Raw genomic sequence first — 18,150 nt, forward strand, 5'->3', positions numbered from 1 at the left:
ACGGGACTTCTTGGATTATTTTGAGAAGAAAATAGAAGATATTACGCTGAGCATATCTCAGCACGCCTTGGCCCAGCCATTAAACCCTACTATGGAGGTTGGTGCTACCACTGAGGTGTTTACAGATTTACAGAATTTAACAGTATTTCATTAGGCGTGCTGATGAAACTCATGGCATCTACAAAAAACACAACCTGTTTATTTGATCCTATAAAAACAAAACTGTTTAAGGACCTGTAGCCCATTCTTGGGCCAACTGTCGTGGTAAAGATCAATCTGTCACTAACCTCCGGATCTGTTCTAAAATGTTTTAAATCTGCAGTGATTAAACTATCACGTAAGAAATCTAATCTTGACCCTAGTGTATTGAAAAATTACAGGCCGATATCAAATCTATCATTCTGTTCCAAAATTTTAGAAAAGGTGGCTTCATGGCAGCTCGTAGACCACTTCACTGAGAATGATCTTTTTGAGCCATTGCAGTCTGCTTTTAGGAAATATCACTCCACAGAGACAGCATTCACTAAAGTAGTGAATGATCTTCTGCGAGCAATGAACTCAGACACCACTACGGTTTTGGTGTTGTTAGATCTTAGTGCTGCGTTTGATACCATGGATTATCATATTTTGCTCGATAGGTTGGAGAATCTTTTTGGGATTACTGGAAGTGCCCTTACATGGTTGACGTCATACCTGTCCAGTCATTCTCAATGTGTTTTATATAATAACACTACCTCTAACCTTAGTGACATGAGATTCAGGGTTCCACAGGGATCTGTTTTAGTCCCCTTGCTTTTCTCTCTGTATTTCGCACCCCTTGGGCGTATACTGCAGCATTTTGGGATTGCCTTTCATTGTTATAATGATGATACTTAGTTGTACATGCTGATAACAGCGGGAAATCTCATTCCCATAAAATCCCTGGAGAACTGTCTTCTATCAGTGAGAAGCTGGATGTCTAGTAACTTCCTACTTTTAAATTCTGATAAGACTGAAGTGATGGTTTTTGGTCCAGCGAGACATCAGCAGCAATTTGACCAGCTAGTCATACATCATACAGACAATGAGGAACCTTGGGGTGATTTTTGATCCCATGTTTTCGTTTGACCTTCACATCAGGGATGTTATTAGGACTGTTTTTTTCCATCTGCGAAATATAGCAAGGATCTGCCCAATCCGACCTATGACTGATGCTGATGTAATGTCCTATTTTCAGGGTTACCGCAGTCCAGCATTAGGGGTCTTCAGCTGGTTCAGAACACTGCTGCTAGACTTTTGACACGAAGCAGAAGGTTTGAACATATCACACCCATTTTGGCATCTTTACACTGGCTCCCTGTCTCTGTGAGAGCAGATTTTAAGGTTTTATTATTGACTTATAAGGCTGTTCATGGACTGGCGCTGTCTCATCTGACTGATCTGGTGGAACCCTATGTGCCGGCCAGGCTTTGCAGTCACAGCATGCGGGACTTCTCTGTGTTCCCAGGATGAAAGTGTAGTCAGTGGGTCAAAGATTTTTTTTTTTTGTGCACCAGCACTCTGTGGAACAGTCCTCCTGCGACCGTGAGGCAGTCGGAGTCCGTGGACATTTTTAAGTGAAGACTTAAAACCTATTTTTATTCACTTTCTTTTGATTAGTTTTTTTCTGTTTTATTCTTTTACTTCTATTTTTAATTATGTACTTGAATTTTTTTCATTTTTATTAATTTATTTTCATTTTTATGTTGAACTGTTCTGTGTGCGTTGCCTTGAGATGGCTTTTGTTGTGATTTGGCACTTTATAAGCTGATTAAATTGAAATTTAATTGAATCGAATGATGTTCAGGCACACTGAGTACTGTGTAGCTGCCTGGTCCCTCACATGTGCCTCAACTCTCAAGCCCCTTAAATCTTTGTATAAGACATCTCTAAAAATATTTGATTAGAAACTGCGTGTCAGACCGGGCGGCTGCCAGGCACCCGATGTGGCTGGACCCACAATGCAGACTGCCAGACTAAGCTTTGGTGTAAGAGAAATTATCTTCTTTATTCCAGGCTTAGATTTGGTGCACAGGTAATCAAGCAGTGGAGCAGAGGTACATGCCTATGATGCAAAGGGAGAGACACCATTTGAAGCTGTCCTAAAGTCCTGTCTGGTCCCTGGCCTGAGATCCATCAGGGAATTGAACAAACCCTGATTGGAGGATGGGCTGACAACAGAATAAATGACATTCTAAAACATGCACGTCACCATGATGAATGGCCTCGAGACATCTGCAGCCGCCCTCACCATGATGTCTGTTGAGAGGGGTATCCTCGTCAATGTGGCAGACAGAACTTTGATTGAAGACCATCACACGCTCCTCCACCGAGAGACACTCAAGAACCATCCTGGGACGCAAACGGCTGTTTCAATTGTGAAGCGTCGGACCACTGGTCCACCCAGTGCCCACAACGCCGCTCAGGGAAGGGTCGCGGACATGGATGCTTTTGTCATGGACGAGGCAGATGCGGAGGGGGACAAGGTCCAGCCCAGCAGACTCAGGACACCCTCACGGACTGACCGCAAAAGATGGCAGCACGGCAAACAGTGAATCAAACACACATAACACAATCACACCCGCCGTGGAACACCACACAAATACAAATTTTGAGAGTAAAGTAAATGATTATTTGAGTCAAAAACCAACACAAATCCATCTGGCGGTCCAATAAATGGTTTTATATAAGATTGCTGAATTAGAAAAACTCTCTTATCCATTTCATATGTTTTTAAAAACCGAACCTTTTGAAATTTTGCCAACAGCTGTTCTAACTGTAAATGGGAGAAAACTGAAATTTATCATTGATACTGGTGCCACAAGATCTTTGATACAGAGCTCTGATTCTGAAGGTCTGGAACCTGGGGAAAAGATACATGTGTCAGTCTGTGCTAGTGGGGAGACTTTGAGTGAACCATTTTCCAAACCAGCTCTGTGTTATTGGGAGATCGGAGATCATCAGTTTCAACAAGAGCTTGTCATGTCTCAAAAGTGTCCAATAAATTTGCTAGGTCGAGACATTTTGTACACTTGTAATGCAGTGCTGTCTTACACAGACCAGGGAATAAAAATCTCCTCTTCTCCTGATCAGCCAGAGCTGTGTATGTTGTCAAAAGACTCGGCCGGGCATTTGTTTGTCTACAACTGGTCTGTTCGGCCTTCTACTGGTGAAACGCTGTTGGAGTTTGTGAAAACTTGACTGCACCCATGTTTGATGTTATGAAACTTGAAGATATGCATTACACAGCCCATGTTTGTGACTCAGGCGGTGGTGACCCTCATTATGAGGATATATTCTTTGTCTGTGAAGCAGACAAAGACTGTGACTGATGTTTATTTTATTGACTCGTGTTGCTGCTGCTGTTTTGCTGAATGACAGTCAGCAGGCAGTTTTTGATGTTCCTGACTCCACCCCTCATATCTCAATTGCAAAATCTGCTTCTAAAATGTGGAAAAGTGTTGGTCCATTTGTGTTTAGCTGTGAAGCGGCAGGTGATTGGGAAAATACCAATGTGCCAACAATTTCTTTCTAACCTTCCACGAATGCATTTAGATGGGAAGTTGGTGCACAACTGACAGGCCATCAATTTTTGACAGTGTTCAATGACAGAGTTTTTTTCCTCCCACTTCCATGCCAAATTTGGAAGGTCCCGCCTACCTCTCTTCTGTCTCTCCCACTTTGTGGGTGTGACACAAGTATGATGTAGGTTTGATCAAAGGTTGTGCTCCAGTTTCTTTACAGCCTAAATCCTCTCAGGCCTGTTAAAAAAAAACAGTATCCACTCAGGCAGGAAGCTGTGGATGGAATAACCCCTGTTTTTTTTAATTCATGTTGGACACAGGAATTGTGATACCCATCCAAAACTCTCCTGTTTCGACACCAATATTGCCAGTGAAAAAGATTTGTCCTGCAGGACATCCCATTGAATGGCATTTTGTTCAAGATTTGCAAGCAGTAAATGCTGCAAACATACCACCAACTCCTGTGCTACCAAATCCACATACAATTCTGTCTCAAGTCCTGGGAGATTCCCAATTCTTCTCCATGGTCGACCTCTCTAATACTTTCTTTTCTGTTCCTGTGCATCCAGATTCTCAATTTTGGTTTGCTGTTACTTCCAAGGGTCAACAGTATACCTGGACCGACCTACCCCAAGGGTTCACTAGTAGCCCTAACGTGTTCTGTCAGGCTTTGCCTGAAAGCTTGATCTCTTTGACTTTATCACAGGGAACCACCCTCTTGCAGTATATGGATGCTTTGCTGATTGTGTCTCCTTCTAAGGAGCACTGTGAGCATGACACTTTGTTGCTTCTTTCGCATCTGGCAAAGGGGGAGCATAAGGTGTCACTAAAAAAATTCCAGTATGTAAAGCCTGAAGTTACTTTCACTGGCCACTTAGTGTCAGCAGAAGGCAAACATCTGAGGTCCACATGTGTTCAAGCCATCATTAATGTGCCCCGCCCACAAACAAAAAACAAAACAAATGTTGTCTTTTCTGGGGATGTGCTCCTATTGCAGGAATTTCATTCCTGATTATTCCTGCATGGAAGCACCATTGAGATCAATGGTGAAACTTTCTGCTCCCATCAGATTACACTGGTCTCCTGATGCAGAGATGCTTTCACGCCATTAAAAAAAGGCCTTACAGACTGCTCCCACTTTGGCTATCCCAGATTCTGCCAAACCATTTCAGATGTATGTTGATGAACATGCAGATTGCATGACCTCCATTCTGACACAACCCCATGGGGGTCACATCGCCCTTGTTGTTACTTCTCTTGAAAACTTGATCCTGCCGCTCAGAGTTTGCCACCTTGTTTGTGTGCTGTCGCTGTGACAGAGCAAGCAATCCTGGCTGTTCGTGAACTCACAGGTTATGCTCCCTTGACCACTCATGTTCCACATTGTGTGTCTTCCATTCTACATGATCAAAAGATGTCACATATGTCTGCTTCCCTTTGGATGAAATATAACACAACTGTGTTGGGTTTACCTGATGTTACCATCAAACGTTGTTCCACCTTGAACCCAGCAATGCTGTAGCATCTACCTGAGGATGGTGAGCCTCACTCATGTGAGGTGGCACTTCAAGAGGTTTTTACTCTGGGGTCTGTGGGCTCCAGTGACATGATACTGTATGTAGATGGCTCTGCCTCTCGTGATTCTGCTGGTATTAATCGTGTGGGTTTTGCTGTTGTTTCGGATCGTGAGGTTATGTCCATGGGTTCTCTTCCATCCAGCCTTTCTGCCCAGGCAGCAGAATTGGTTGCTTTAACAGAAGTGTGCAAATTAGCCACAGATCGGTCTGTTACTATTTACACAGACTCTGCTTATGCTTTTGGTGTTCTGCATGATTTTGGTACCCTCTGGTGTCACCGAGGGCTGAGGGTTTCTGAAGTCCAATGGCTCATCCATCCTTCAAGGACCCCTAGTTGCAGCTCTTTTGGACACCAGTTTGCTACCTTCCTCTATTGCTGTTTGCAAGTGCTCATCCCATACTTCCCACACTGACCCAATTTCGTTAGATAATAAATTTGCTGAATATGCTGCTAAGCAGGCTGCCCTTCGGGCCCCTGCTCTTACCATCATGTCTGTTTCCACTCCTCCCACTCCAGTGGCTGATCTTGCTTTGCTCGCATCCTTTGTAACTCCCAGTGATGTCTCTCTTTGGCGCAAAGCTGGTGCTGAGAAGGTTGATGGGATTTGGTACTGTGCACATCTCCCGTCTGAGCCTCCTAAACCTTGCATGCCTGGAGCCCTTTTTCAAATTTATGCTAATTTGTCTCATGGCCATGACCATGTGTCCAAAGGGGAATGTGTGCTGACATTCACAAATTTTGGCTCACTAAAGACTTTGTGACCTATGCAACTGACTTCTGTAAAAGATATTGTGCCAAAACAGTTCAGGTAAAACTATTCCATTGACATCTGTGGGTGCATCCTTTGGGTCCGTTCCAACACCGTATGATGGATTTCATTGAATTAACCCCAGCAGAGGGGAAGAAATGCAGCCTTGTAATAGTGGACATGTTTTCCACATGGGTTGAGGCCTTTCCAACAAAGCATGTGTCAGCATCTGGGGAGTTGGAGTTCCAGAAGAAACTATCTTCAGACAATGGTACACACTTTGTGAATGAAGAATTGAGTCCTGTCTTGGACATTGAGCTTAAAAATCACTGTAGCTATCATCCGCAATTGGGAGGAGCTGTAGAGAGGGAGAATGGTACATTAAAACACGAATTGGCAAAATGCGCCACTGAAATAGGCCTAAATTGGGGAAAACACTTGGCTCTGATGCAAATGAGATTTCACACACAACAGAGACTTAATATATTACCTTTGAAATCCTGTTTGGAAGACCACCCCAGACAGGACTCCGTCCCAAGATGTTGACAGGGGAAGATGCAGTGTTTAATGATCACAATCTTGTGTCTTATTGCATTAACCTTTCACAAGTTCTTCTTTGTGCAGGTGTCGAGTGAAGGCAGCCCTTCCATTGTCAGCTGAACAACCGCTCCATGATATCCGTTCTGGAGACTTCATGATCGTAAAGAATCTGAGAAAGAAATGCTGGAATGATCATTGCTGAATAGGCCCCTATTATTATTATTTTTCTCATATTTTATTATTGCTTCTATGTTGTTATTTGATTTTAAAATGGACTACAATGGAAATAAGTGTTTTCACTTTCGTGTGTCAGCCATAAATTTTTAATGTGCAGTGTGAAAACAAAATAATTGTCTTCATGTGACACCATGTTAATTTCATATTGTGTTCATCACTGTGGGAATGCACTGTGAAATGTCCTGGCTTAATTCAGAGACTGTTCATGCAGTTTGCGCAGAACGACTGATAGCCACATGTTTCTGTCTGACCCAGAGTGACACAGTCTGTTCTGATCGGCGCTTAACTGCAGCCTTGAGACAAAACATTCTTTGTGGGAATTCGTCTCTCCACAGCCTGTTTCCAGATGAAGACTTTTTCAGATAGCTACCAGTATCAGTTTGGGGAGATGAGCTCATGAGAACTTATGCATGAACACCATCCTGACATGTGTACATAAGGGTGCACTCTAAGTGCTGATGTGCACACACGCTCAGACCCTTGCTGTATGCTGTTCGTTTGGTGTGTCCAAAGCGCTTTGTATAATAAACCTGTTAATTTTTACAAACAGTTAACCTCCTGACTCTTCCTTCCACAGACAGCCAGAGACCGCTTGGTCCAAAGTTTAAGGTTTTGCCTTGACAGCAGTAAAACTCACATATAATGAATTCAGGTGGACCAGTGAATTTTGACCATTATAATCAAAATTCATTACATGTACAAAACAGACAACATCCGCTATATGTATAAAATGGACAAAATTAGTTTTAAATGTAAAATGGACAGAATCCGTTATATGTATGTAACAGATGAGTTACACTGAGGAGGCACAGAATGAAATAAGGGGAATCTTGAATTACGACCTGCCTCATTTAATGAAAACTTGCCTGCCTAAAATAAGTGCAGAACAATATGTCCATGATAAAGATTACATTTGGATGAGTCTCTCGTCTGCTTGTTCTTAGTCTGATGGGGAGTGTTATAATAAATCCTAATGTCTGATTTATGCTTCTGCAGCTCTGTAACTCCATGGCCATGCAATAACGCTGACGTACGCAATAATCTTTTGAAGTTCTCATTGCCTCTTTATGCAACTTGCAGCAGGAACAGAGGCTTTTTCTGTATTAATTTGTCCCTCAATGAGCTTCTTTATGCAATCATCAACCTCCAAACCAAAGGTAAGGTGCACAATTTCCTCCATGAATTGCGGGTCATTTGAGCATCTTTTTCTGACTCTATGTTGTGAAGTTAGTCATATTTACAGACTTTTCTGCCAAACATTTGTGATCCAAGTGTTGTGTTTTGCCCCGCCATGTTCCCTGTAATGACTTATTTTCTCAACCAGATGGTGCCCTCCTGTTCAGTTCCTGTAGTATTTTCTGTTCTCCACTTATTTTCTGTGCTCCACTTAATGGTGTCCTTTAGTTGATCTCCACACCAGTTATTAAAAGACCAGGGAAAACAGGTGGGAAACCCCACAAAATGCCCACAAGGCAGGTGGTGGTACAGCAGAAGACCCTGTTGACCCTGTTGGCTCCTCTAGTGGGTAACTCAGACCACCATGTGGAGAACACACAAGATTTTGTGAACAAGATCAAGGACCTGCAGCTGGAGGCAGATGAAACAATCGTGTCATTTGATGTGACTTCGTTGTTCACCTGCATCCCCACCGCTGAGGCCGTCTCAGCTGTGAGGCAGACTGCTGGAGGATGTGTCTCTACTTGAAAGGACCAAACTCACACCAGACCACATCTGCCAACTCTTGGAGATCTGTCTTAACACCACGTATTTCCTGTTTAGGGGGAATGACTACAGGCAGATTCATGGTTGTGCGATGGGGTCTCCGGTATCCCCCATTGTGGCCAATCTGTACATGGAGCGAGTGGAAAAGACAGCCTTGACATCTTTCACGGGCATCTCCCCCAGTCACTGGTTCAGATATGTTGATGACACATGGGTTAAAATCAAGCAACAGGAAGTTGAGGACTTTACAGAACACATCAACTCGGTGGATGCCAATATCAAGTTCACACGTGAGGATGCCAGAAACAGCCATTTAGCCTTCTTGGACTGTGATGTTATGATTGCAGAGAACAGGCAGCTCCAGACAGGGGTTTACAGAAAACCAACTCACACTGACCAATATCTGCTCTTTGGCTCAAACCACCCCCTTGAACACAAGCTCGGGGTGATCAGGACACTTCAACACAGAGCCCTACAGGTGCCCACAACTGCAGAGGGAAGGGCTAAAGAACAACAGCTTGTCCGGAAAGCCCTCACAGTATGTGGGTACCCACGATGGTCGCTGGACAAAGTGCAGAAGTCCCAGAGAACAGCGAGACCAGATAGACGGGAGTCGGAAACAAGAAGAAGAGGAGTGTCTCTCCCTTATTTAGCAGGAGTAGGGGAAAAACTACAGAGGATCTTCAGACAGCACAAAATCCCAGTTTACTTTAAACCGGTTAACACCTTGAGACAGAAATTAGTTCACCCTAAGGACAGGATCCCTAGTTACAAACAGAGCAATGTAGTGTATTCTATCAGATGTCGGGAAAACTGTAACGAACACTACATAGGTGAGACTAAGCAACCTTTACACAAAAGGCTATACCAGCACCGCAGAGAGGGCGCCAGTGGACCTCAGTCTGCAGTTCATCTCCACCTTAAAGACACTAACCCCACGTTTGAGGACAAGGAAGTTAAAATATTAGCCAGAGAGAAGAAATGGTTTGAGAGAGGGGTCAAGGAGGCATTCTTTGTGAAACGTTTGAAACCCAGCCTTAACCGGGGAGGGGGTCTGAGACATGCTTTATCCCGTTTACAATGGGGTACTCAGGTCAAAGCAGTTTGTCTTTTGTTAATGGTAATGAGTCATTCACGTCATCAGCAGAGTCGTCAAGGGAGCCATTAGGAGAGGGTCTGTCCCATCATTAGGAGGGACAGCTGCCCTGTCATTAGGAGAGTGCTAACTGGAGCACAGTAGGTGCTAATTAGTGCTATTGTTTAGTCACTAGCCTATAGCAGTCTGCCTCTCGGTAGGAGGGGTCTGTTTAGGTTTAAAACTCCAGCTTTTGTGACTTCTTGATTATTCCTCTCTACAAGAGGCAAGACAGAAGTCAGACCACCAGAGCAAGAATTTTAGCTGAGGAAGCTTCTGCGATTTGAAGCGAAATGTCCTCGCGTCAACCAACCCAGTCCAGTCGAAGATTCAAGCTTCTCTACTATAGCAGAAGACCCTCAAAAAACATAAGGGAAGCTGGAGACACGGGCCGGAACAGGCAACAAAAAATAGGAAGTCCACCAACTGGGCAACAGAATGGCAGGCCCCGGGCCAAACGGACACCAGGAGACCGGTCTGGGGTCTTATTGCAGCCCACGGGAGAGTCAGGCAGACGACTACAAGACCAATCATGGTGGAATGATAAATCCGGCGGCCTATCAGTAAATTGAGCCGGACCTAAGGCGGGACAGGGATCAGGATCCAGACTGGGTGTGCTACAGGAGGGAACTTCCCTCTGGACTAAGAACGTCCTGGCAAGGACTGGACAGACATAAACCAACAACCCAAACAATACACAGAGGAAGGCGTTACATGGAAAAAAAAAAACACTGTAGGGCCAAAGCATCCAAAAAACAAAACAATCAAAAAAAGGGAAGGTTGTGAGGTTTGTGGAGAATGAGTGTACTGGGGTGGACCTGCATGTGGAAGGCGCAAAACCCTGAACCTGATTAAACTGATGCAAGGGCCAGTTGTCCATGGAAACTACAAAACTGAATCTGGAGGAGTCATTAACTAGTGGAAGACTTTGAGTGCAAAGTTGATTGAAATGAGCACAGTGTAGGGGAAAGGGATACAAAACTGCCCAAAACCAGCATCATAAAGACGTAAGTGTCACCAATAGGATGACGTGTATGCAGGAACCCACACAGGCCATGACATAAACTCCCAAGCCATTTAACAACCTGACACCTCCCGAAGAGCAAGCAAATTAATCCAGCTGTGGGCATATCCAGGCTGAGGATCTTTACTACGAAGTACCAAGTTGAAACAATGAAAAAGTGATGGGGTGGCAGTAGATCTACATTGTGAACTAATTAATTCTACAGTCCTCTTATGGACCCATGGAATAAACCAACAAAGTGAGAAGTTAATTTTCTCCCACACATATTGCAAATAATAAGAGCGCTCAGAGAACACCACTCTGAAACCTTGGATAAATAGCAGGATTGGTAATGACTTAGCATTAGAGGCCAGCCAGTGCCACGTGATGCCTAGTAAAAAGGCACGGCACAGTTCCCCCATGGACATGGAAAATGGTACAACAAAGAGAAAAAAAAAATTCAGTCCCGTTGATCATGGCAGCAACAGTTCTTGGCAGCTGGAACCTTGCTGATAGGGTGAGCGACATATGGGGTGAGGAGAACTTCAGTGCCAGCAAGTCCACTGTTGTAACAGTTGGCAGTGCTGAGAACGTAGGAGCAGCGCTCATCATGGCTGTCTCAGCTGGTTCAGCAGATGATCGCGGGGCGGTGTCTGAATCTGATGGGTTGGCTGTAGGTGGAGGCGAGGGACGCACTGCTGCAGAATGTAGAGCAGTGGCCGCACCGTCAGAATCAGCTCGTCTGACTGTAGGCCGAAGCAACAAACCAGGAGGCGGGATGAGCTGTGACGTCATAGGCTGATCACATGGCTCCATTGTTGATCCGAGAGTAGTGTATTGTTCCACTTTCTTCCATGGCGAGAGCGCTGGACATCCCAGAGAAGTGAGTGCAGTTGTAATCTTGGCTGCTGCTGAGCATAGAGAAGCGGGCAGAGCATCAAAGTCAGCTGTCTTCACGGTCGACTGAGGAGCGGTGCATGCTTCAGCTGTTTCTGCTGCCGGTCATGACGTAGAGCGCGTCGTGCACACACACAGAGGCAACTTGTCGTTCAAGTGTCACAAAATCAATGCATGTCTGAAATTCTGAACATTTCAAAATTTTCTTTGCACACTGGTCCACAGGCATGCACAGTTCACACAGTTAGAGCAGTCCACCTCTCTATGTGCCCTCCCAGCTTCATTGCATTTTAGGTCAGTGTAAGACACACAGCACTTGAAGTGCACATGGGGTTTGGGCATATGGAAGACGAGGGAACCTAAGGTTGCCTGGCCTTCTGCTTCCCTAAACTGGGATGTTGTATCCCCATCTTCACAGCTTTAATTGTAGCACCATTACATTTTTAGGTTTTACACTCTTCTATGACCCTTGTAAACATGTACTGGTCATTCTGAACATTTTGAATACCTTGGAAAATCTATAGTTGCTGCATTTTAGAAAATACAGCTGTATTTGAAGTAACACTCAGGACCAAAAAGGGTGTGGTCATTTTTGAGCTGTCTGTCCAGGAAAGAGATTTTGGCACACATCCCAAGTTGTTCATCAGGGTCCAGTCTAGAACAATTAGTTATCCTCTCCTAAATGATGTACATACTTGTCCCAGCTAAGTCCTCCACTAATTATGTGCAAACTCAAAGGCATATTTAGGAGAACAAGGGGAGGCGATGGGTCTAGTGGTTAAGCATTGGGCTTGAGACCAGAGTATCCTCTGTTCAAATGCCAGCCGAAACAGAAAATCACTAAGGGCCGTTGGGCAAGGTCCTTAATCCCCTAGATTCTCCTGGTGTGTAGTGAGCACCTTGCATGGCAGCACCTTGACATCGGTGTTGAATGGGTGAATGTGAGGCATAATTGTAAAGCACTTTGAGCATCTGATGCAGGTGGAAAAGCGCTATATAAATGCAGTCCATTTACCATTTAGCAAGTCAGCACAACTATCACGCCAGAAGTTGAGAAAACATAAAAAACCTTTCGCAGCTGGTTACATTTCATTTTTAAGTTGACTCAACATTTTGTTTTGTACAGTGCATCCGAAACAGGTAATAATCACTTGAGTGTGCAATGGAATTGCTTCTTGGCCAATTCTGGCTTTCACAAAATTACTCATTTCTCAAATTGTAATACAATCAACAGGAGTTTTCATCACCACCAGAATGCAGGAATGTTTGACAAACTTGACAGGATTGTCTTTATATTATGTCATTGTGTGTGGTTAGACATGGAAACTCATCCCAGTATAGAATGACCAGTGGTCATCATCTGTATCTATCAGAATTCAAAATTTCAGAGCTGAATGTAGGGTTTTGAAATCAAATTTCCTCTGGCAAATTTGCAAAACCACTGACTCACTGACTGACTGACTCCATTAATCCTGTGCTTTCTGCTAATCACAGGAAAGGTTTATTTATTTATTTTTACTTACACTCTAAAAAAAGAACTGCTGTCTCAATGAGGAAAATTGTTATAACAATTTGCATAGATGTTTTTAAAGTTATTTCAACTTAGTTATTTAAACTGTCAACTGAATTACTACCACAAGACTTCTGTAGTTAAATTGAAATAACTTTAGTTACGCTGAAATTCTATGCAAATTGTTCCATCACTTTTCTTGTTGAGATAGCAGTTTTTAGAGTATGTATGGCATGCCTCTGCCTTGAATGCTGCCAAAGAAATATTTCAAAGACTGTATCTTAAATCTGCAAAATACTCCTGTCCTTTAATTGCACATGTGCAGTGCAAGACCAATTATGTTGATGACGCTGGAACTGTGGAGTGTCAGGGATTGACAGCGGGGTGGGTGGTCTGTGTTGTTTTTGGTCGGTTTTGTTATGTTCCTTTTGTTCATGTATGCTTTGCTTTGTGTTCCTTTTCTGGTTGGGGTGTGTCTTTTGCTGTCTCGCTCTCTGTCTCTGGCCACGCCCTGTTTCTGGTTCCTTCCTTTGCACACCTGTCTTGGATTTGCTGATTGGCTTCTGGGGGTATATATGCTCACTGTCTGTGTTTGTTCCTCGCCAGATTGATGCGCCCTGTGCCTTCTCTCCAGCTCTTGACCACGTATTTTGTATTGCCTGCTTCACTGTGCCTTCGACCTCCTGCCTGCCTGACCCGACCACGACTAGCCATATGATCATGGTACTGCTGCTGAGCCTTTTGGACTGTCTTTCCGTGTACCGACCCTCACTTTCCACATTAAACCTGATCTACAACAAGAGCTGCTTGTGTGAGCCTCGCTTTTGTGTCCTCCCACTCTCGCCTGTCACGGAGGTCCTGGAAGTCTTGGAGGTCTGTCATGTTGTTTGCATCCTGGTCCCTCTCACTTTTCCAGACGTGTCACTGTTATTTGCAGTACACATGGGCATTCTTGCAGAAAAAGCTGAAATGTGTCTGTATGTCTATTCTTTTCTGACGTCATTCAATATGCTTCTGCTGCGGTTTAGCGTGAATTCATCAGCTGGTGTTACAGTATGTAAATTTTGGGGTTATGTGATGTATAAGTGCTCAGAATAGAACAGATGATAGAATAGGTTTTAAATTATTGCCTAAATTTTCCCATGAGATGTATTTCCAAAACCTTGCTCTTCTCCTTGTCCTCTTGTCTTCCTTCTTTGTTGCTTGTTTTCCTTCATTGCTTGTTGTTATTATCATATTGAAGTTTAAGACAATGCTAATTAGCAGCAGCCATGCTCCTCTGAATACATCTGATCCTGTCAGATCCCAGAAGTGAAGCAGAAAAGGTCCAAGTTTGTGTTTGGCTCAGAGACCAGCAGGAGCAGTGTAAATATTTGTCAAACTGGGGTGCACGAGACATGCCATCAGTTTATTGCAGGGCTGAGTATAAGAATATTGAAATGTGTATTCAGAATCTCTGTATGTGTAAACAGATGTATAAATGTTAAAAAAAGAAAAGAAAAAAAAAAACAATTCTGTAAAAAATCTGTAAATGTGAAATGAAGCTCTTCTCCATTTATCACAGAGCTCCCCAAATGCCCAGGCCTGGTGTTTATATTACCCCCCCCGCCCACATGCTTCATCCCTGTTTTCATCACAGATTTGCTTAAAAAAATGCATGTGGGTGTTGTTTCTATGGCAACAAGCAGCTAACAACAAGCTTACATAAGGTGATACAGTAGTGTTTAGAATAATAGTAGTGCTATGTGACTAAAAAGATTAATCCAGGTTTTGAGTATATTTCTTATTGTTACATGGGAAACAAGGTACCAGTAGATTCAGTAGATTCTCACAAATCCAAGAAGACCAAGCACTCATGATATGCACACTCATAAGGCTATGAAATTGGGCTATTAGTAAAAAAAAAGTAGAAAAGGGGGTGTTCACAATAATAGTTGTATGGCATTCAGTCAGTGAGTTTGTCAATTTTGTGGAAAAAACGTGTGAATCAGGTGTCCCCTACGTAAGGATGAAGCCAGCACCTGTTGACCATGCTTTTCTCTTTGAAAGCCTGAGGAAAATGGGTTAAATTGGCTGTTCATCTTCAATGATCTCCAATGCTTTAAAATGGACAAAAAAACAAAAAAAAAAAACAGAAGCATGAAAAAAAACAGAAAACAACCATCAAAATGGATAGAAGAATAACCAACAATGGCAAAGGCTCACCCATTGATCAGCTCCAGGATGATCAAAGACAGTTTGGAGTTACATGTAAGTGCTGTGACAGTTAGAAAGACACCTGTATGAAGCTAATTTATTTGCAAGAATCCCCCGCAAAGTCCCTCAAATAAAAGACATGCAGAAGAGGTTACAATTTGCCAAAAAACACATCAACTGGCCTAAAGAGAAATGGAGGAATATTTTGTGGACTGATGAGAGTAAAATTGTTCTTTTTGGGTCCAAGGGCCGCAGACAGTTTGTGAGATGACCCCCAAACTCTGAATTCAAGCCACAGTTCACAGTGAAGCATAGTGGTGCAAGCATCATGATATGGGCATGTTTCTCCTACTATGGTGTTGGGCCTATATATCACACACCAGGTATCATGGATCAGTTTGGATATGTCAAAATACTTGAAGAGGTCATGTTGCCTTATGCTGAAGAGGACATGCCCTTGAAATGGGTGTTTCAACAAGACAATGACCCCAAGCACACTAGTAAATGAGCAAAATATTGGTTCCAAACCAACAACATTAATGCCTCGCAGATGTGAAGAAATCATAAAAAACTGTGGTTATACAACTAAATACTAGTTTAGTGACTTACAGGAATACTAAAAAAGCAGTTTGAACATAATAGTTTTGCGTTTGTAGCATCAACAGCAAATGCTACTATTAATGTGAACACCCCCTTTTCTACTTTTTTTTTTTTTTTTTTTACTAATAACCCAATTTCATAGCCTTAAGAGTGTGTATATCATGAATGCTTGGTCTTGTTGGATTTGTAAGAATCTACTGAATCTACTGGTACCTTGTTTCCCATGTAACAATAAGAAATATACTCAAAACCTGGATTAATCTTTTTAGTCACATAGCACTACTGTTATTCTGAATACTACTGCATGTAGGTCATTTGACCTAATGCTTTCTAGTGGTTTTCTCTTAATATTTCAAAATGAGAAATTTTACACTCTTCTATGTCCCTTCTAAACATGTATTTGTCATTCTGAACATGTTGAATACCTTGGAAAAACTATAGCTGCTGGAGTTTAGAAAATACAGCTGTATTTGAATTAACACTTGGGATGAAAAAGAGTGTGGTTATTTTCGGGCTGTTCGTCTTGGATATTGTTTATTTTATTAGCTTCAAGAATTCCTCATGAAATAAATTCCAGGCCAGCTCAACATCACCTAGAATGGAGATTCACTTCCACTCAAAACTTAGCAGATCCTGCAAAAAAGCCTGCTCCTGAAAATGTTTCTAATTTATTTTAAGCAAAACTTGTGGTATGGCTTTAGAAAGTTTGGCATTTCTGACCACTACGACTGCACATTGGTCACTTAGATCAAGTCCCAAAAACACAGACACAAGCAACATCTTTTTCAGGGATGTCCCTACTTATTTTCAGCAAGACAATGCCAAGCCACATTCTGCACATATTACAACAGTGTGGCTTCATAGTAAAAGAGTGCGGGTACTTGACTGGCCTGCCTACAGTCCAGACCTGTCATCCATTGAAAATGTGTGGTGCATTGTGAAGCACAAAATACGACAACGGAGACCCTGGACTGTTGAACAACTGAAGTCGTACATGAAGCAAAAATGGAAAAGAATTCCACCTACAAAGCTTCAACAATTAGTGTCCTCAGTTCCCAAATGCTTTTTGAGTGTTGTTAGAAGGAACAGTGATGTTGCACAGTGGTAAATATACCACTGTCCTGGCTTTTTTGTATTTATGAGAGGCATTTGTTAATATTAAATCAAGCAGTGATGATCGAGAAGGTAAGGTGATGGGCTTGAGACCAGAAGATCCTGGGTTCAAATCCCCGCCTGACTGGAAAATCACTAAGGGCCCTTGGACAAGGTCTTTAATCCCCTATTACTCCCAGTGTGTAGTGAGCGCCTTGTGTGGCAGCACCCTGACATCGGGGTGAATGTGAGGCATAATTATAAAGCGCTTTGAGAGTCTGATGCAGATGGAAAAACGCTATATATAAATGCAGTCCATTTATCTTTAATGTTAGGCTGGGTTGGACTATCTATTAACTTAATTTTAGTAAGTCACAGATTGACATTAACCCATTAGAAGCTGATGACAGCCGATCAAGATTTAAATCCCCCACCAGCACAAACGCACCAGATCCTAACCCTGAGATCACTTAAGGAACTTAGGGCATCACTGCAGGGAGAAGGGGGCCTGTAGCAGCCCATAACAGTGAGGGACTGTCCCTGTTGAAATTCGAGTTTCAACAACAAAAAGTCAAACTGTTTTCTGATAGATACAGTGGAGAGGACGGTTGCATGAAACTTATTTCTTATGTAAATAGCTACACCTCCACCTTTCCTGGGATGATTGCAACAGAAAATATTCTAACCATTAATGGCAATATCATGATCGGAGACGGACTTACTCAACCAAGTCTCAGATAATACAAGAATATCAGGGACTATTATCTGTGCCCAGATTTTCACTAAGTCAGTTTTAGATAGTCAGTTCCAGACATTTAAATGAAAACTACCAAGACCTGATCTAAGTCCAAAATTAGCAGGAGTATCTATGTTCCTCAAGCAGGGACCAGGGTTAGGCTGAACATTTCCACATAATAATAGGTAATAGCTTATGAGGAATGGCAGTCATGAAATCCACGCACATTTTGCCACTATATCCAATTATGGAGGCAAAATAAAGTGCAACCAGACAGAGCTTTACAGAAAACCCACTCACACTGACCAATATCTGCTGTTTGGCTCAAACCACCCCCTTGAACACAAGCTCGGGGTGATCAGGACTCTTCAACACAGAGCCCTACAGGTGCCCACAACTGCAGAGGGAAGGGCTAAAGAACAACAACTTGTACAGAAAGCCCTCACAGTATGTGGGTACCCACGATGGTCCCTGAACAAAGTGCAGAAGTCCTAGAAAACAAAGAGACCAGATAGACTGGAGACGGAGACAAGAAGAAGAGGAGTGTCTCTCCCTTATTTAGCAGGAGTAGGGGAACAACTACAGAGGATCTTCAGACAGTACAAAATCCTAGT

The sequence above is a fragment of the Thalassophryne amazonica genome, chromosome 1 (assembly GCF_902500255.1).
Source record: "Thalassophryne amazonica chromosome 1, fThaAma1.1, whole genome shotgun sequence".
In the NCBI taxonomy this organism is placed as follows: Eukaryota; Metazoa; Chordata; class Actinopteri; order Batrachoidiformes; family Batrachoididae; genus Thalassophryne; species Thalassophryne amazonica.